At 39.7% G+C, this 21,498-nt stretch overlaps 1 protein-coding gene and 1 pseudogene across 4 annotated transcripts in view; one reads left to right on the top strand and one right to left on the bottom strand.

Moving 5' to 3' along the window:
* Positions 1 to 19,273, bottom strand: part of ELOVL7 (ELOVL fatty acid elongase 7) — a 108,809-nt gene extending 89,536 nt beyond the window's left edge. The window contains exon 1 of one of the 4 annotated variants that reach the window (XM_021007261.2): positions 19,131 to 19,273. The gene's annotated coding sequence lies outside the window, so the exon portion shown is untranslated. Of the gene's footprint in view, positions 1 to 18,593; positions 18,684 to 19,130 lie in introns of those variants that run through there. The other 3 variants (XM_078153180.1, XM_078153179.1, XM_078153181.1) reach the window with 3 other exon arrangements.
* Positions 18,513 to 21,059, top strand: LOC144456917 (uncharacterized; annotated as a pseudogene).
* The last annotated feature ends 439 nt before the right edge of the window (positions 21,060 to 21,498 follow it).

The raw sequence follows: 21,498 nt of genomic DNA, 5'->3' as shown, positions 1-21,498 counted from the left end.
ACTGCTATGGGATGGAAACCTAGACAGCCAAACATGTAAGAATTATGGCTACACAATTTAGAATTATGCCTATAAGGGCTATAAAACTGTGCACACCTTTTGACCTAGCAATACCACTACCAGGTCTGTGTGCATCATCAGCCTACCTTAATTCAGACAAGCACCAGAGGCCTAGCCACCAGTGATTACTTTTTTTTCTCCCACAGTGACCAAAGGTAATCTTAGATATGGAGGTCCCATGATCTGTATCAGCAGAGGAAACACCTGCATCAACAAAGTTAGAGATCTTTGAAGCACACGTATGCATTTCAATCAGTATTGCTTAAGGAAGTTCAGGAATAAGCAGAGGAGCATGGATGAATGTTGGATTAAGGTGAGTACACCGGCCTCACCCCCTTTCCAAAAAGAGGCCTAAAGATTGGGAAATTATAAAACAAGGCCTGTCGCTCGGAGATGATTATGGCTTTATTATTAAATCACTTCTCATCCAGACTATTATAATGGCTTCCTAACTGGTGTCCCTGTTTCATATCTCCCTCTGCTCCAGTCTACTATCCACATAACTTCCAAAGTGATTTTCCTAAAGCACAGATCTGTCCATTTCACTGCTTAAGTAGGGGTCTCTTTACTATCTCTAGGATAAATTATAAACTTTTTTTGGGAGGGAAGGCTTTTAAAGCCCTCTTCAATATGGCCCAAATCTATCTTTCCAGCCTCATTATACATTACTTCCCTTCCTTCACTCTTTTTTCTTTTTTTTCCTTCACTTTTAATAATAAGACAGTGAACCTAACCACAATTTATAACTTGTTTCTATGTGAAAATCCAAGTCAAGTTCCAAGTTGGGACTCTAAGAATTCTTCTGTCCTGGTTCATCTTTGCTAATAGGAGCAGAAATTTCTATCCTTTGGATTATAGCAGTGGGAGTGAGACTCTGAAGAATTCTATGATTACAAGAGAAGGCAGTGGGATAGAGAACTGGGTTATAGGATTTCCCAGTAAAAGGAGGGAGATGAGGGGAATACTCAATGTCTCCAAAAGCAGTAAGGAGAAAAGGGGAAAAAAATGATGCTGCCCATTATAGGAAGTCAGATCTTTTTTATGAGTACATTAGTACACATGGGACATTGAGAAAATGAAGACAAGAAAAATTGCCTCTCTTCTCTCCTCTTATACTTTACTCAACTCAGGCATTCTGTCATTGTTGTCATCCAGTCCTTTCAGTCATGTCTGACTCTTCTTGGACTCATTTGGGGTTTTCTTGACAAAGACACCGAAATGATTTGCCATTTCCTTCTCCAGCTCATTTTACAAGTGAGGAAACTGAGGCAAACAGGGTTAAGTGACTTGCCTAGGGTCACACAGCTAGGAAATGTCTGAGGCCAGATTTGAACTCAGGAAGATAAATCTTCTTGACTCCAGGCCCAGAATTTTATCCACTGGGCCACCTCGCTGTCCATTCGGGCATTCCACTATGTAGCAAAACTTGTCTGCTCACTATTCTTATATACAACCTTTGCCTTAACTATTGAGCATGTCCAGAATGCTCTCATTCTTCATCTTAGCCTTCTTGCCTTCCTTCAAGGTTCAGCTCAAATCCCACTTCATGTAGGAGGCCTTTCCCAGTCACCTGGTTACAAGTACCTTCCCCTCTAAGAGGTTATCTTCTGCCTACTCTATAAATATCTTGTATGTAAGTATTTGTACACATTTCCCCCATTAGCACCTGAGTTCCTTGAGGAAAGGGAATGTTTTTGCCTTTCTTCGTTGTATACCAACACTTAGGACCATGCCTGGCATATAATAAGCACTTAATAAATGCTTATCAACTTGACTAACCCTACATCCAGCCAAACTGGTCTCTCCTTGTCCTTATACTGATACTTATACTGATCACCCCCAACGCATGGAACACTCTCTCTTCACTTTTGCCTCATAAACTCCCTCTCTTCATTCAATCAACACTTTCTACATAAAGACTTTGTTGACCCCCACCACAATGGTCACCACTATTGACCATCCTTCCTAAATATTTAGTATATGTTTTGCATATATTCCCTCTCTCTCTCTCTCTCTCTCTCTCTCTCTCTCTCTCTCTCTCTCTCTCTCTCTCCCTCCCCTTCTCCCTCCCTCCCTTTCTTCTCTTCCCCTCCCTCCCTCTTTCCCTCCCTCTCTCTCGTCTTGTGTCTTCCCTCTGTTGATTATTTCACATTTATCCTGTTTATGGCTTGTTTGTACATAGTTCTTTGCAAGTTGTCTCCCCCCTTAGTTTGTGAGCTACTCAAGGGCAGGGACTGTCTTTTGCCTTTCTTATATCCCAGTGCTTAGCACACAGTGCCTGGCAAATAGCAGGAGCTTAATAAATACTTACACAAACACACACACACACACACACACACACACACACACACACACACACACACACAGAGTTTCCCCAGATAAAATGTAAGCTCTTATGAGTAGAAATTATTTCATTCTTTTATCTACATTCCCAGCACCTAACACAATGCCTGATACATGGAAGGTAGTTAGCAAATGTCTGTTGATTGATTGACATTAATTATAATGACCAAGTTTGGAGCCAGAGAAGAGTTGAGAAAATATACCTCTTTCTGCTCTTTAAACAGCTGGGGAACTATGGGTGTGGGGCATTGTATATAGGGTCTAATTCATTTGACAAATTTGTTAGTTTTGCTGAATTGTATTTCTTTTCTTCCTTCTGACAAGGGCCGGTTTGCTTGACAGGGAAGAATTATACATTTGGAAATTAATGTTTTATTAAAATGAAAAATACCCAAAAAATGTTTTATAAGGTCATGAAGATGGGGAATCAACACAGTAAAATGACAAATATTATAGTAAATTCAATTATTTCTTGAACAAAATAAAAATTCAATCTTGTGATTCACTGAAGCTTTACCTCTCTTACCTCAGTTCTCTATACTACCCTCTATTACTTGCTAGTCTCTCTTCATAACTCATCCCTTTTTCTCTACCTAGGGATGATATATCATTTCCCCTTCTTGAAATTTCTTTCTCTCCATCAAACTATATCCCTCCAGTCAATAACTTCACACAAAACTCAAAGCCTGAAGCTAGCTTCTGGACTACTTCCACTTAACTCCAGTGACTCCACTAGCAATGCCCACCCTTCATTATTGCCAATAGCAGCTTATCTTCATGGATGAATCAGCTCTCCATAAGAGAAAGAGTTTTGAACACAGGCCTTCTTCTTTGAGTACTCAAAGTACCCTAAAAATATGGGCTACCACCACAAACATCCTTTTCTCACCTGCTGATCTCTAGCCTGGCAAATTAACAAGCCCCTTGTCTGCTCTGCAGTGCTATAATCTATTCTATGCTCCTATAGACAAATATCCTGGTTCCTAACTATGACCTGAAAGTAGCAAATGTTTCTGCCTCCTTTCTTTCCAGAATTACTTCTTGCTGCCCTTCTCTTACTCTGTCCCCCAACCCCACATCTTATCTGTTGCCAAAGCCTAGTGATTTCACCTTTGCAACATCTCTCGAATATACCCCCTTCACTCCTCTGACATTGCCACACTCTGGTGCAGGCCCTCATCACCTCAAGCTTGAACTATTGCAATAGCCTGTTGTTGCCTTGTTCAAATCTCTCCCATCTTCCATTCAATCACTAATACGATTTCCCTTAAGTTCAGGTGTGACCATGTCATCCCCTACTCAGTGAACTTCAATGGTTCCCTATCACCTTTAAGATCAAATACAAAATGCTGTTTGGTGTTCAAAGCCCTTTATAACCCACCCTCCCCCTATCTTCTTATAGCTTACATTCCACTGTGTATTCTTTGATGCAACGACACTGGCTTCCTGGCTATTTCACAAAGAAGACACTCCATTTCTCAGCTCTTGACATTTTCTCTGGCTATCTCCCCTGCCTAGAATGCTCTCCCAAGCCCCCTCAGCTCTCCCTACTAGCTTTCTTTAACTAAACTCTCTAAACTAAAATCTCACCTTTTATAGGAAGCCTTTCCCAATGCCTCCTAATTCTAGTGCCTTCACTTTGGTAATTATTTCCCATTTATCTTGTACATAGCTTGTTTTTTACATATTTGTTTGCATGTTGTCTCCCCCATTAGACTGTGAGCTCCTTGAGGGTAGGGACTTTTTTTCCCCTCTTTTCTATCTTGAGCACTTAGCATAGTATCCGGCACATAGCTGGTGTTTAATAAATGTTGACTGATATTGTTTTCCCTTAGCAAAGTCTGAAGCCTGATACTCAACATTTCCCCATCCTGTCCTTTTATCCTCATAGAACCTATGCCCATTCAGCTGTCCTCTGTTTCATGTTCCCCAGTTACAACTCTGAACAGTTACAGTTGGTTTCATCTTTTACTTTGTATTTCTGTCATTTACTATGTTTACTGTTTCTGCTCCCATTAGACTATAAATTACAGGGTGGTAGGAATTATGCTCCATTGCCTTACAATAATAATTGTTATGGCAATTTATTTATTTGGGACAATTTCTACAAGTTCTGCTTTAGAAAGTTTTTATAAACTCTCAATAGAATGAAAACAACTTCATCTATTAAAGATGTACCTTATGGATAAGTGGATTTGCTCCATTCTGTTAGCTTAACAGAGTGTAAGCTTATTATGTTTTTATTTTACTAAACTGCTGATAAGTTCCAAGTTTGAAAATAACTATCATATCATAAATCTTATCATTATACCCATAGAAAAGGCAGACTGCTGGGTTTCACATAAAATTCACAAAAAAAAGAACTCCATTCCTCTTCTCTCCCCTGCCCCTCCACCTAAACCTCACATTATTAACATCTGAAATAAATCAGAGGGACTTTGACTTGAGATCACAGAAACCAGCATTTTAAGTTTATATGGTGGATTACCAAAGAAACTTGGAAGAGAAATCTGCATAATCTGGGGAAATGGTCAAGTTGTTTAATTATATATCAGTGTATTAATAGTTCTGCACAAATTAAAAAAGTTCTCAACTATTTGTTCCCTTCTTCATGTGTGGGAGATTAAATGGCCTGTCTCATTAATGGCATAACTAGAGAGATATTTCTACAATTAAAGTAAGATATATTGTGGTGAAAGTGCTTTATTACTTTTTTTAAAAAGTATGTTACATGGAAGAGGGACAAGTTCCCAAATCACAAACTGGGACTTGCCTCAATTTATCCACAAAATGACTCCTCTACTCTTATTGTCTCTTTATCTACTACTAATTGGGTTAGGCCAGTAGGAAGACAGCTGTCTATAAGCATCCATTAGTCTAGCTTTGATTTAGTAGCTAAATATTAAAATTAAATTAGCTAAATGTTCATCCAATAGACACCTGACTGATATTAGCCAATGATTATGACTGACACTTGTATTTTAATCCTGGGCCTACTGCAGACTCACTGAGCAACTTCAGTCACTGAAACTTCTTAGGTCTCAGTTTTATCATCTGTAACATATAAAACATAATCACTATTCTTGCCTACTTCATGTAAGGAGGGTTGCAATTTTGTCAATGATGCTTACATGCCTTCACAGATATTACCTATGGTTCTTTTATAAGTTCAAGATGGAGTCTCTTATGTCAAGAGTGTTCCTGTGAAAGTTACAGAAACAAGACTGGGAAGATACAGAATTTCTTTTCCTTGCCTTCTATAAGACTAAGCTCAAAGCCCATTTTCTGCAGGATGTCTTTCCCAGTCTACCTAGCTGTTAATATTTTCCCCTTTCAGATTGCCTTCCATTTATACTATATATATATATGTGTGTGTGTATATATATATATATATATATATATATATACACACACACACACACACACACACACACACATATATATTTTTTTTTAAGTACCTAGTTATACATGTTGCCTCTCCCATTAGAGTGTATGCTCTGTGAAGATAGACTATGTTTTTGCTCTTCTTTATATCAGTCAGTCATTTGACAAGCATTTATTCGGTGTCTAGTATGTGTCAAGTGTCTCAAGAAACCCACAAGCAAATGGGGAAGAGAGGTCATATGGAAGGTTTTAGTTTCAAGTCAGATAGAAAGGTCCCATGGTTTTTAGAGTACAGTAGCAAAGCAGATGGTAAACTCTATTCTTTAATATTATTTTCACTGATAAAGTCATATCACTTTCTGATACTGAACCATTTGACGATGCCAATGAAGATTTTGGTGATGAGCTTTCTTTTTTTAGGTCTTTTAGGTGGATGTGGCTACGGCACCTTCAGGAGTAGCTACCAGCTGCATCTCCACAGGGGCTGCTTTTCAGGACAATAGCTGAGGGCACTGGGCTGGAAGCTTGCCAATCCCAAGGCTCTTGAGTTTTGGGTCGTCTCCTTTAGAGACTGAAGGGAGACAGTGGTCAAAGTGGTGGTGGTGATTTGACTGGCCTGGCATGTGCTAACTCCTATCTCTCTTTCAGGGTGCTGGTTTGCCCTTCCTGTAAGCTGCAACTGGTAGGCAGTTAGCAGAGATGGTTGGACCCTTCTCTACAGAAATTGCACCCTATCCTTCTCCCCAGTGATGACTGAGGGCTATACAGGAAGCAGGATCAGTGGTCACAGAAGGTTTCTGCTCTGTCAGATGATGGCAATTGGTCAGCAATTGTTACTAGTGTTAATAAGGCAGCTAGGTGGCACACTGGATAGAGTACTGGGATTGAGTTCAAATATAGCCTCAGACACTCACTAGCTGTGCAACCCTGGGCAAGTCACTTAACCCTGTTTACCTCACTTTACTCATCTATAAAATGAGCGGGAGATTTCAGGAAATGACAAACTATTCCAGCATCTTTGCCAAGGAAATGCCAAATGGGGTCATGAAGAGTCAGATATTTCAGAATGACTGAATAGCAGCAGCAGGTAAGGAAGGTGGGCCTCCTCTTCACATTGATTTTTTCCCTCCTCATTGATGGCTATGGGGGGTGGGGTGCCAAAAGCAGGTCTGGTGGTTTGGTGGACACTGCTATTTACAAGGCTCTTGACTCAGGGGCTTGAGCTGTCTCCATCAGGGTCTGAGGGGATATGGTGGTCAAGGTAATGCTGGTAGCTTGACCTTCCCTTGTGCCTGCTGCCTCCTGCCTCTCCCTCAAGATAGCCCTGCTGCTTTAGCTTAGCTAGCTTGTCCGTCTTATGCCTCTATTCGTGCTCTTCTTTCTCCCTCCTGAGCTTAGCACAATGCCTGGCACATAGTGTTTAATAAATGTTTGTTGACTGACGTCTAGAAAATACTTATTAAAGCCTAATCCAGTCCATTAATAAACATTTACTTACTATGTGCCAAATGAGAAAGAATGAATAAGGGATAAAGGAAGAAAAAGAAAAAGTAAGATTGAATGTGAGAGTAACTAACCCTGTCTATGATGTCATGGAAACTACAGTGATCCCCAATTTCTATTCCCTACCTTATGTTCACTTACATAAATCTTGGTAAGGTACTTCTCTCAGGGGCTTGATTTTCCCACCTATAAAAGGAGCATGTGTAACCAGGTGATTTTTCAGGTCCTTTCCAGCTCTAAGACTCTACAATTCTGTCAATCTTTAAAAATAAAAACATCACAGGTCATAGTAGAGATTCAGAAGTAGATTAAAGGAATTTAGGAGATACAGCGTATCTGTACCTCTGTCATTTTTGTCTTCCCACTGTATAACCTTGCTTTGTTCTTATAACTTATTGTCGTCAATCTAGAAAATAGGAGCTTATTATGCCTTCAGTAAAGGCCCCCTAATTGTTGTTTGTGTCTAGAATTAGGAATGCTATGAAAGATTCCACTTCCAACTTCACTCACTGGTTCAAAATCTTGAGGAATTTTTCAAGTTTAAAGACTTTAGCTAATGCTGTAATACGAATTTTTGGCTTCAATTCATATGCTACTCATTAAAATCAGATAGGAATCTGCTCTAAACTCCCTAAAGGGACCTGTATCCTAGCACTATATTAAATCTAAAAGTCACCAGAATGCTAAGCAAAAACAATTTTAAAATAAGGAGAATTGGCATTTTACCTAATATATTCCTATTCTAAATGATTTTCTTAAAAGTTTATCATCATTATTAGAGTCAGAGGAACAAGAAAAAGTCTTTAGAAATCACCACATTCACAGAATGGTTGCATGTTTGAATGATCAGCATGTAGAGGAGCTTACATCACAAGGTGGTCTCATTTTCAAGTAGACACAGTTCTTTCAAAAACAAGGAATTGGTCCATTTTAAACTAAAGCATACCTTTAAAAATAGATACTTAAATTTCAAATGAATTACATAGTTTTTGATGTCTTCCTTCAATGTGTTTATCTGGAAGGTTATGAGTGTTTGTTAGTGAGTGGTAGAGTAAGGGACTTGGAATTAAGAAGAGCTAGGTTTATTTCATGTTTCCGACAATACACATCAGCGGTGTGATCTTGGAGGAATTATTTCATCTTTATCAGCCTCAATTTTATCATTTGAAAAATGGGTATAATAGCAAGTATAAACTTATCTCATAGTATTAATGCTGAGATTGAAAGATCATGTGATGCAAATTGGTTTGCAAACATTAGAGGGTTATTAAAATGTCAGTTATCTCTGTTAATGATTCTTTAGAGTGTATCCTAATCTATATTTTAAAAGGGACAAAGGGGTCATTCAGAAGAAATTAATCATCCCCAGGAACTTCTCAAAGTACCTTATTAGGCTTTTTTTTAAGTACTCATCACATTCCCCAATAAATAAGGAGTAAAAAGACACAAACAAATAGTTCTCCAAAGAAGAAATGAAAAATGCTGACAATCATAGGAAAAAATGCTCCAAATTCCTAATGATAAGAGAAGTGCTATTCATAAAACTCAGGTTTTTACCTTTACCCAAGCAAGTTCGTAAAAATGGCAAAGGAGGGGTTGTGAAAAAACACAGGCACCCAGATACAGTGTAGGCAGCGCTGTGAATTGGTCTAATCATTCAGGAAAGCAATTGGGAATTATGATAAGAAAGTGAGGAAAACACCCATGCCCTTTGGTCAAGAGATCCCAAAGCTAGGCATACAATAATGTCAAAAAACAGAACCATACATACCAAAATATTTATAGCAGCGCTTCTGGTAGTAGCAAACAACTGGAAACAAAGTAGATGTCCACTAATTAGAAAATGTCTGAACAAAGTGTGATACTCGAATGTAGCAGACTATTACTGCTCTGTAAATTATAACTATGAAGAATACAGAGATATATGGAAAGATAATAGCTAATAAATAATAACTAACATGTATAGCACTTACTATGTGGCAGGCACTGGGCTAAGCACTTTGCAATTATTATCTCCTTTGATCATCACAATAACCCTGGGAGGTAGGTACTATTATTATCCCCATTTTACAGATGAGGAAACTGAAGCAAACAGGTGAAGTGACTTGCCCAGGTCACACAGTGTCTGAGGCTGGTTTTGAACCAATCTTAACTCCATGCCTGAAGCTCCATCCACTGTACCCCCTAGATTTCCATGAAGTAAAAGAAGCAAGCACCGATAACAGACACAGTGACAACAGCAAAAACAAAATTGAATGTTATATGATCATAATGATCACACTCAGCACCAAAGAGGGGGGAAAATGCACCTCCTTCCCTCCTTGCTGAGGTGGAGGGACTACGGGTGTAGAACACTACATATACTATCAGATTCAGGTGATGTGTTGATTAGTTTTGCTGAAATGCCTCCTTCCCTCCCTTATCTGTTCTTTCTTACAAGGGATGGCTCTCTTTGTAAGGGAGGGGAGAGTTATAGATTTGGAAATAAAGGTAATGTAAAAACAACAGTTAAAAAATTAAACCAATAGATATTAATTACTTAACTAAGGTTAAGTAAGCAGCCATAATTGCTTATATGAACTGATGAGGGAAAAAAATTTTAAATAAGATTGATTGACCAATGGTATAGGTAGATGCAAATCATAAGGTCTCTTTAATTAGCTGCTTAAATGGTACAAGTAACTACAAGTAACTTAAATGGTATAAGTTTTAATTTCTCAAGCCATGAGAGTAGCTTTAAACAGACACATAGCTACAGGTAAAAGGAGAGATGCAACACCTAGGGCATAAAAGTCCTCAAAAGGCACAGGCATGAGCAGTCCTCCAAAAAACAATGTTCAAAAGTATATCTATAGTTAATGTTAAGCACTGTATTTTTCTTATATAGCCTTTCTCTCTTGTGATTAGCTGAGTCTTAGCGCTCTGCTAAATTCATTAATCCTCCAGCTTCTAGATCCCATTTACTAAAAAACAATGACACTGCCTCTCTCCCCCCCCCCCCCTTAGCCCCCAGGAACTTGAATAATACTGATAAATTTGATTAGAGGTCATCTATCTGTGAAACTTCTTTCCTTCAGCAGTTGCTTCAGTGAAAGTATCAGGAGGAATTACAAGAGATTGCAAGAAGGTATGTAAGTCTAGAGGCAAGTTCACAGTAAGAGAAAAATACAAAGTAATTTGCAAATAAGTAAAGTGTAGTAATTACTGTTAGGGCTTTGCTTTCTTGTGGAGTTTCCCTTTCAAGACCTAAGTGCCTCTGGCCCCAGAGATGAACTAAGTACTACAGAGTTCACTGCCAGCGCATGGAAGGTAGGAACAAGATATTAAAAGGAAAAAAAGGAAAGAGGCACACCAACCTGTAACCAACAACTTTAGAAACTGTCTGCTTTGGTAAAGAGAATAAACATTCTGCTTTTGGGAAAGAGTATGTCCTAATGGAAGAACTAGGTTCTGACAAAAGGAAATGAGTAAGGACTGTACTAGGCTGTCCTGCCCCAAACTCTGAAAACCAGAGATGCTCAAGGACAGGAGTGGGGAACCTGCAGCCTCGAGGCCACATGTGGTCTTCCAGGTCCTTGGGTGTGGCCTTTTGACAGAGTCCAAGTCCTTTTATCAAGCAGATTTGTTCTGTGAAGTTTGGATTCAGTCAAAGGGCCAGCTTTGGAAGAACATTTTCAAACAAATATATGCCAAGTCAAACAGCTGTCACTTATACATTTACGTACTTCTTTTCATGCATAGTATAATATAGTTAAGTTTAACATTAGTCACTAACCTTGTAAACTTGCTTTTTGAATAAACTTTATATCTCAAAGAATAGAAAAAACATAAGTATTATATGTGGGTTTTGGTTTTTTTCCATATTAAAGATATGAGCTTCTAAGATGATTTTTAACTTAATCTGAATGAACACTAAGTTTTTGTTTAATTACCATCTCTCTGAATGCAATGAAATGCATTTTGCAATAATACCTCTATCAACGAAAACAATGCATCCTTCAAGGACTTACTTCTTTTTTTCAAAACTTCTATTACTAAGAGAAGAAAGCATATAGAGGGTGTAGGGATGTATTCTAGGATACCAAATAAGGAGATGGGAGTGGGGGGTGGGCAGATTTATATTATGAGAGCTGATTGAGGCCAGTCAAGTCAATCAGTCAACAAGCAACCACTCCAGTGTCTTTGCCAAGAAAACCCCCAAAGGGGTCATAAAGAGTTAGACACAACAAAAATGACTGAGCAATGACTGTGCTAAGTGTTGGGGCTATAAAGGAAGGGGAAATATAAAGGAAAATATAATTAAATAGTGACGAAAATATCAAATGCGTCAGAAAACATAATATATGGATCATAGATTTATTGCTGAAAGAAACTGTGATCTAATACCCTTATTTCACAGATGGGATAATTGCCCAAGATCACAGATGAAAGTCTAAGTAGAAGAATCAGGATTTGAATCCAGGTCAATTTAAAAATTGCTCTCTGACTCTCAATCTAGAACTCTTTCCCCTGTACCACCTCCATCCTCTAGTCTTGGCACAGAAAGAAGGGAAGAGAGGCATTACATAAAAGTTCCCCCAGCCAAACCTTTGCTAGATAGAGCATGGTAAATTTTCTTATATCCTAAGAGATCAGGACTGGGTCTGTAACAGCCACAACTGATCTTGTCCCTACTGATCCTTCTTAGGAGAAAGATGAGCTAACTGTGAGAATGAAGGTATGGATTACCAGTTCCAGACTCCAAATGCCCACAATTCATCCTAAAATTATTAAATCAGGTTTATCTTTAGGTCCATCTAAAGAACAGGCATAGAATCATTTTAGGATCTTTGTATTTATGAGAGGCAGTTTAGTAAAGTACAGAAAGATCTGGAAAGTCAAAACAACTTGTGTTCAAATTCTGATTCTGACATTTAATAGTGGTATTAAAAATATAAAAAGCTTTAATTTAAAAAGTGAACTATTTCATTAATTCCATTCTACCAATCCTGCCATCCTGCAACCAACAAATACAAAATCTATCTTAGATCCTATTTCCATTAAGCCTTTACAGAACAATCAAGTCAATACTGACTTTTCCTCACTCATCATCTCCCATGGATTTATTGTAAATACCACACATTTTGTCATTTAATTATGTTTGCTAATACTTCTAGATATGGAACTCCTGCATCCCCAGCTAAGAATAATAGCTCCGATTGCTATAGCTCTTTGAGGTAGTAGTTATTAACACAGGCAATAATAATAATAATAGATAGAATGTATATGGCACTTCAAGATTGGCAAAGCACTTTATAAATATCTCATTTTATCCTTTCACCACCCAGGGAGATAAATGCTATTCTTATCCTCATTTTACAGATGAGGAAATTGAGGCAGGCAGAGGTTAAGTATCTGCCCAAGGTCACACAAGTACATAAGTAAACCCACATTTGAACTCAGGTCTTCTTGGACCTGACAGAATTCTAGGCCTATTCAGAAAGTCAGTTTAGTCATTAATCATTTATTAAGTGCCTACTATCAAATGAGATGTTTGTCTAGTGCTTAGCACAGTGCCTATCACCTAGCAGGTGATTGATAAATGTTTGTTTCCTTTCCACTCCAACTATGTGTCAGGCACTGTGCTAAGTGTTGGGGATATAAAGAAAAGGCAACAAACAAAGAAACTGAGAGGGCGATTGCGCGTGCGTGCACACACACACACACACACACACACACACACACACACACACACAGAGTTGCTACTCTCAAGCAGCTCAAAGCCTCTAGCTCACAGAAGAGAAAACATGAAAACAACTAGGTACAAGCATAGGTACAGGAAAAATTGAGAGAAGGTGCTAGAATTAAGAGGGATTGCGGAAAGGATTTTAGCTAGGACTTGAAGGAAGTCAGGGAGGCCAGGAGATGGAGATGAGAAGGAAAAACATTCCAGCTATGTGGGACAAGTTTTAAAGCATTGTCCCACATTTTCCTCCTCTATGATGTGAATAGTACAAGTTGTATCATCTTCATTTCACAGATGAAGAAGCTGAGGTTCTGAGAGATGCAGTGAATTGCCCAGTGTCACTCAGCTTGTAACAGCCAGAGCCAAGACTCCAACCTCGTGCTCTAGAACAGTGGTTGTCAGCATAGGTCAGGGCCACTATACTAGATTAAAAGATAATTGGGAATTATTTAACAAAACAAATAAAAATACAACAAAATATAGATAAGGTCAACATGTGGTTTTCTAAGTCAATATGTGCCCGAAGGGAGCTTTAGCTATAGGTTACTGGTTCATTTCTATTTGAGTTTGACATCACTTTTCTAGAAAAGGCATATCATAAAATTATTTTGAACAGTCCACAGTATTTAGTCAGCATAGTCCTAGACAAGCATTAGCTTGAATGGAACAGAACTAGAACAGAGCAGCCTACACACAATACACATACATGCAGACAAGATTTTTCTGTCTCTGAAATATCACTATCAGTATAAGCACCAGCACTATCTTCCTGACCTTCCAAGTCCATGGAATCATGACAACACCTTTCTCTCCTTGACCTTACACATCAAAAGCTGACTCTTAAGGCGTTTGCCTCTCAAGCTGTAGCTGGTACTTAAGGGCAACACAGGCAAGCCCAGCCAACTCTGCAAGAAGTCAAAGCCTGCTTCCATTAGACAGCTCCTAGCAGCTACAGAACTTTCTCTACTCCAATGATTTCCGAACAGTAAATATAGAGCTGATCACTATCACCTTTAATGTTAGTATCTTCTAAGACCATCTCCAATTTATCTTGTTTACATTAAACTGTGAGCTCCCTGAGAGCAGGAAAAAAAAAGGTTTTTGGGGGGAAGAGGGGAGGGGAGTTGCAATGGACTTTTTCCCACCTCCCTTTATAGCCCCAACACTTAGCACAGTTATTGTTCAGTCATATTTCAGTGATGTCTGACTCTTCATGACGCCTTTTGGGGTTTTCTTGGCAAAGATACTGGAGTGGTTGACTGACTTGACTGGCCTCAGTCAGCTCTCATCCAACACTCTGCCCTACTAATTTCAAGCACTCGGGGTAGTCCCCACTCTTTCTGTCTCCTTTCCATCTCTCTTCACGTGGTGGACACATCTTCCCTTTTGGCTTCCATTGATCCAGCTTCTAACGCTTCAAATCAGGGCCTCTTCATATGTAGTGATCAGTCTCTAACTGAGGATGAAAAACTCCAAACTTACATGTCTATCAGTTATAACATAAATAATTATTATGCAGTAATCCCCAAACAGTTCTATTATCTATATTTTCCTCAGTTATAACTTTTAAAACCCTGAAAACAATCATATGTTAATAAGCTAATGGGAAACAATGCAATGCAACCTTTGTGCGGTGTTTGTGTCATTGAAGCATGTTTTCATCTCGAGGCTCTCCTCAAGCATTTGTAATCTGAGACATCTTAAACTGCTTTCAACTGTGTTTCTCATGCAAATTCAAAATGAACAGAACCAGGAGAAAATTGTATACAGTAACAGCAATGTTGTTTAAGAATGACTTTGAGTGAATAAGTCATTTTGACTATGATAGACATCCAAATTAACTATAAAGGACATATGAAGAAAGACATGATTTGCAACCAGAGAAAGAACTGATAAATAGATATATATATAATAATTTTACATACACACATATACACACATACGTGTGTGTGTGTGTGTGTGTGTGTGTGTGTGTGTGTGTAAATACCTATTTGGCAATGGTAGCCATCTGGGGTGGGGAGGGAAGGAAAAAAAGAAAAAGAAAAAAGAAATTTACATAACTTTACTATATATTTATAGTGAATTATACCTAAAAGACTTGCAGTTTTATGTGCACTCTTTTTTATTATACTATGTTATGGAAAAGTTTATTTTATTCCATAAATTAAAAGTAAAATTAAATTAAATAAAAAATGTCTTTCCACCCCCTTTATAGTTAATAAGAACATCCAATATGAAAAGGGCAGTCTCTTGCACAAAGCAACTTTAGAGAAGGCCCTAGCAGCTGGGGGAGCTAGATGGTTCCTTCATGCATGAGATGCTCTTTCTCCTCATCTCTGCCTCTTGCCTTCCTATAGGAAGCCTTTCCCAGTCCCTCTTTATTCTTATGCCTTCTCTCTGTTGTTCATCCTGTACACAGCTTGTTTGTACGGAGTTGTTTGCAGGCTGACTGCTCCATTAGATTGTCTGCTCCTCAAGAGCAGGAATAGCCTTTTGTCTTGCTTTGTACATTCAGTACTTAGCACAGTACCTGGCTGATTTCAGGCACTTAATAAATGCTTATTGACTGACTAACTGGTGTTTGCCAACTTTTTCTCTGCTTTCTCAGATCTAGTTCAAGCCCACATTGGGCCTCAGGCCTAGAAGTGGTAAGACTCCTCCCTGATCTCTCTGCTCCAATTCATTCTTCTCATGCCTTCAATAACAACCTTTCCCATAGCTTTCAGTAACTCCCCAACTCAAGAAATTACTGTGGTTCTGTTTTAGTTCTTGTCTAAACAAAACTCATCAACTTAATTTTCAAAGGCAAGGAGACCAATTGAAGAAGCTATTATGATAGTCCAGAAAAGGAAAATTAGGGCCTAAATTGGGGGTGATTGAAGAATAGGGGACCTATGAAAGATGTGGACCCAACATGACTTGGACACTGACTGGATTTGGAAACAAAGGGAGAGGGAAGAGTCAAGAATGATTCTGAAATTTGGAGTTTTGGAGGATGGTGAGCAATGCCACTCTAGAAATAGAGATGTTGGGAGAAGAGGAAGATTTTGAGAGGAACATTAGTTTCAGATGTGTTAATTTTGAGAGAATGGAAGGCTATACAGATGAAAATGCTGAACGTAGAGTTGGAGATTCAGGAATGAAGCTAGGAGAGAGACCAATATCCACTATATAGATCTGGGAATCATCTATATAAAAGCAATAATGGAAAGAATCCTCTTCATGCTCTCTCCTTTCCAGTCAAACTGGCTTGAGAGCCATCTCCAGCCTCCGAACTATTACCCAGGTTGTTCCCTTGCTTGGAAGGCAATTCCACTTCACTTTTGCCTTTCTACATCCTAGGCTTTCTACAAAGCACTGCTCAAGCACCACTTCTTACAGCAGGCTTCTCTTGATAACCCCAGTTATTAGCACTCTTTCCCTCTTGAAATGATTTTTATTTTATACATCCTTGTTATTTCCTTGTGTTCACATTATATCCCCCAAGTAGAACATAAGTTCCTTAAGGGCAGGGACTTTTTAGCTTTTTGTCTCCAGCTCCTAGCACAGTGCCTAGAACAGCACCGTGCAGGGGCACTCCATAAGAATTTTTGAGGGACACTCATGGTTAGTTGGTAGGAGGAGTAATTAGACAAAGATGAAACTGGTAGACATGTAAGAAAGCCAGTGTTAGGAAACTAAAGGGAGAAGAGGGCAACAAGAAGAAAGGAGAGGTTGGTGTTAACAGTACAGGCAATATTATAAGCCAATTTGTTTGGAGTAGAGGGTGCAAATAAGAGGTGGGAGATGAGGCAGAAAAGGTATTTTAAAGCCATATTTTGGAGTGCCTTGGACATGAAGCTATGGAGTTTGGACTTAATTTTATAGGATGTAGAGATATTGGACTTCTTAATGCAGGAGAGTTTCATGTACAAAGCTGGTTTTTGAAAAATCTGGAAGTGGTGATTAGGATAGACTGGAATGGGAGACTACAGGCTGGGAGACCAATTAGGAGACTATTGAAACAGTTCACATACAAGGTGATTAACATAGTAATAGAATGGATACGAATAGTAGAAAAGGGAGGAGTGGATGAAAGAGACATTACAATGGAATCAACAGGATTTAGATAATTGGAGAGAAGGCATAGAGGAGCAGACTAAGGTAAGAGAAAGAGTCAAAGATGGCTCCAAGCTTTCAAATATTGGTAACTGTGAGAATAATAGGTAGGGCCACTGAGAAATTGAGATTCCAGAGGGGAAGTTTGTTTTGAGAGGAAAGATGAATGGAATTCCATTTCATAAAGGTTGACTTCGAGATGATATTGGAACAATCCAAATCGAAATTTTCAGAAAGCAACTGGAGATGCTGCAGTGTAATTCAGGAAGGAAATCAGGGCAACAAACGAAAATAAGAGGATTATCAAGAAGTAGTGGAAATCATGAGCTTGGATGAGATCACCACAGGTAAAGAACATATAGAGAAAGTCTGTAGCAGATACCTGAGTCTTGGACTATATGAATTCAGGGAAGAATGGGGGGGAAATGAAGCCAGGGAAAGAGACAGAGTAGAACATCCAAAGAACTAGAAAGAGAACCAAAATAGTAGTTTTGAGAAACCACAAAAAGAGAAACCAAAGGAAGAGAAGGAAGGGAGAGTTAATAGTTTTTAAAACAGCAGGGGGGTCAACAAAGAGGACTACGAAAAAGGCCACTTGATTTGGCAATAAGCAAGGTGGTTGATGACCTTGGAGAGAGCAATTCCAGTAGGGTTGGAACAAGAAGCCAGAGTTCAAGCTAGAATGTGTTAAGAAAATTGGAGAGAGCCCAAGTATAGAACTTTTTTTTTTAAAGAAAGTTTGTGGTAAATAAAAATATGTGTCATATATCCCTTTAAGGTTTACAAATTGCTTCCCATCCATTTATCTAAGGGGGTAGAATAACAGAATGGTGCCTTAGTGTGATAAGTAGGGCCAAGTGAAAACATATCCAAGATAAGGGAGACACCAGCAAAAGTTTAGGGCAGAGAGAAAGGACTCGATGGAAGGAATACTTCTTTGGGGAAAGGTTATAAATTGTTTTGAGTACTTGGTTTAGGCAATTGGATTGTGAGCTTCTCAAAGACTGATTATATTTTTACCCACATTACAATCTTCTACTGTACCTAAGACAACGTTCTGCACATAGCAGACACGAAATATTCAACAAAAAAAAAGTTGGATGACTAAAAGGGCACTTCTCCTTATCCAAGAACTTCGAAGGAAAAAAAAAAGCAAAAGCTCTTTTCCTATTTCCTATCTCGGGCACGACCAGTTTTACAAGTAAAAACTACTCTTGATGATCCTTCTCCGGCCAGCAAAAGCTACCAGTACAGGATGCATGCAGTTCGGGGAGCCAAAGAAACAGTACCCGGCGCCAAGTGCAACGCCCAAAGTGGATTCCGGCTGCCGGAACACAAAAGGACCAGGAAAAGGAAGGAAGCTAGGGAATTCTGACAATCCAGAGAGCTCACACTTAGGGGCAAAAGTGAGGGCAAGAGTGTGCCCGTCATTAGTACGGTCAAATTATGACGACCTCTGCACTTCAAGGGCAGACCCTACCGAGTGCCTCTCCTCTCCCGGGATCCACGCGGTTGGAAGCCTGGTGCAAGCGCCGTGCGGGGGCACTCCATAGAGCGAGAAACCTGCCATCCCGGAACCGAGGGAACTTCCTACCAGGCTCCCCTCCACCGGAGAACTACAATATCAATCTGTCAATTGATCCCCTTGGGACAGTAGCTACAGAAGGAAAAGAGGAGATCTGGCGTGAGCCACAAATGAAGATTTGGCCCCCCGGCTCCCCAACCCCACCCTGCTAGGCAGCAGCACCACGGGACCTTCACCCGAGGGAAGGGCCTCCTCTCGTTTCAAAGCCGTATTAAAAAGTGGCTCTCAATCCTGGTGCAGGGGCCCCATTCCTATTCCCCTCGAAACCCAGGCACCGCAATCCCAGGGCACCTGGATTCTCAGAGCTTTCAGGTTCTCCCAGATTACTCTGTTCACCTCCTCTCCCGACCCCTCGCCCAGATCCCAAATCTTGGAGGGAGATTCCGCTCCCGAAGAAAGTTCATTTCCCACCCAAAGAAAAGTAGCACTCACTGGCCGGCGCTGGGTGGAGTGGAGTAGGGCGCAGAAGAGAAGACGCCGGGGCAGCGCTAGTCTTGGGAACCGAGGCAAGCCGGAGAGAAGCGCAGCGGAGCGCACACTACTGGATTTAAGGGAGTTGCTCAGCCTACCTCCACACAGCGGCCCCTGCCGCCCTCACAGAGGACCAGAGAGACAGGGGAAGAAAAAAAAAAGCACAAGGAGGGGGAGGAGAAAAACCAGCTAAGGGAGTCACTTGCCCTACTCTCCCTCCCACCCCTGTAGCGTGACAGCTGGGGCTGTGCAGCCCAGACCAGCCTGCCTGGGCGCGGCCAGGTACGGAGTGACAGTGAGAGAGACCTCCTGGGGCCCCCAGCTCCAAAGGGAACAGGCAGAGAGTGGGGCCTCTGTCAGGCCTTCAGCGAGACGGCTGCAGCCAGGGAATATCGACAACCTTCCCGGAACTTGAAGCCAAATCGCTCACACTTCCCAGAACAGAATGTGCGGAGCAGGGAACAAACAGCTTTTGTTTAAGACATTCTAGGTTATGTATTAATAATATTTCTCCTGATCGATTTATGTCTTCATTTGTTTTGGACTAAAATGCCACCCACCACTTGATATCTTCTTGGTGCTTAGCCATCCCTTGTAAATGTGAATGACCTCAGATGTACAGAGTAGGGGAATGTGAAATGGAAAGATCTGGCTGCATCCATTCACTTATTCAGCATCTATTATGTGCCAGGTTCTTTGCTAGGCCTGAGACTACAAACAAAAAATAATCTTTCAAGAGGCTTATACTTTAAAGGTGGAAGCATACATGAAAATAACCAGTTAATATAATATCTAGATCGAAATCTATAGCCATATTGATAGATCACAATATAGCCACAAATAGATCTATAGATCTAAACCATAGATTATAGCCATAGCTTAATAGATGGATAGATACTGCTATACTTAGGGATATAGATACAGAATGTACCTAGTTATTTTCATGATGGATTTCCCCTTTAGAATAAAGTTAAGTTTACAGATATAGATGTAGATATAGAGATGTATGGATGTATAGATAGTATATGGGAGACACTATCAATTGTCTGGGAGGAACTGGGAGAGGTCTACTGCTGACTGTGAGATTTGAGCTGAGTCTTTACGGAAGCCTGGGAAACTCAAAGGAAGAGATGAAGAGGGGAAGCATTCCAGGCAAAGGGGACTGCCAGTACCAAGGCTTACAGAGAAACAGATGGAGCTGAAGTGGGAGGAGCAGTAAGAAGGTCAGCATAGCTGGATCCTAGAGTGTTTGAAGGACAGAGTAAAGTGTAACAAGACTGCAAAGGTAGAAAGGTTCCAGGTCATAAAGAGTATCTTAATTTTTTAAAATAGATTTTATTGATACCTTTTGTTTTCTACAGTACCTGAATTTTTCCCTTATATTTTATATTTTCCTTCTCCCTCTCTCAACCAGACATCCATCCCATATAACAGAATTTTTTTAAAGAAAAAGAGGAAGAAAAGGAAAAAAATCAGCAAAACTAATCAATTTTCTTAATGTAACTATATGTAATGCTCCACACCATTAGGCCCCTTACTTTGCAGATGAGTTAGGGGAAGGTATATTCTTATGCTTCTTCTTCTAGGCTGTGCTTCTTTGAAATCTTTCAACATTCATTTTCATTTCTCTTGTAGTTTGTTTTTCTTCCTATTTACATTGTTGTAATTGAAGTGGAGACAGTGCAGGACCTGGAGTCAGGAAGACTCATCTTCCTGAATTCAAATCTGACCACAGATACTTCCTAGCTATGTGACCCTGGGCAAGTTATTTTATCTTGTTTGCCTCAGTTTCCTCATCTGTAAAATGAGCTGGAAAAGGAAATGGCAAACCATTTCAGTATCTTTGCCAAGAAAACCCCAGATGGAGTCACAAAGGGTTGACACAATTAAACAACAACATAACAGCAAATTATTGAGTATATTGTTTCCTGAGTCTGCTTATTTGACTTTGTTATGAAGATCTCTAAATGCCAAATTTAGGAATTTAAATGTCATCATAGAAGTAATAGGGGTGTTACTGGAGTTTATTGGAGGGAAGAGGGGTGCCATGGTCAGATTGAAGTTTTTTAAAAAGTCACTTTAGCAGCTAAATGAAGAATGGGATTGGATTGGGAAGAGAGCCTTGAAGTAGAGGGGTCAGTTATGAGGTAATAGTACACAGAAGGGGTCATGAGGGCCTGGATTCAGGTGGTAGCTGTGTGAATGAAGAGAATAGGACACATACAGGAAATGATGTGAAGGTAGAAATGACAAAATTTCATGAGAGACTGAATATGTGATATGAATGAGAGTGAGATCTCAAGGATGGCATGAAAACTGCAAGCCTGGG

The sequence above is a fragment of the Phascolarctos cinereus genome, unplaced genomic scaffold (genome assembly GCF_003287225.1).
Source record: "Phascolarctos cinereus isolate Bilbo 61053 unplaced genomic scaffold, phaCin_HiC Scaffold_4;HRSCAF=312, whole genome shotgun sequence".
NCBI lineage: Eukaryota > Metazoa > Chordata > Mammalia > Diprotodontia > Phascolarctidae > Phascolarctos > Phascolarctos cinereus.
The sequence above is the reverse complement of the archived record's forward strand: the minus strand, read 5'-3'. Positions and strand labels throughout refer to the sequence as shown.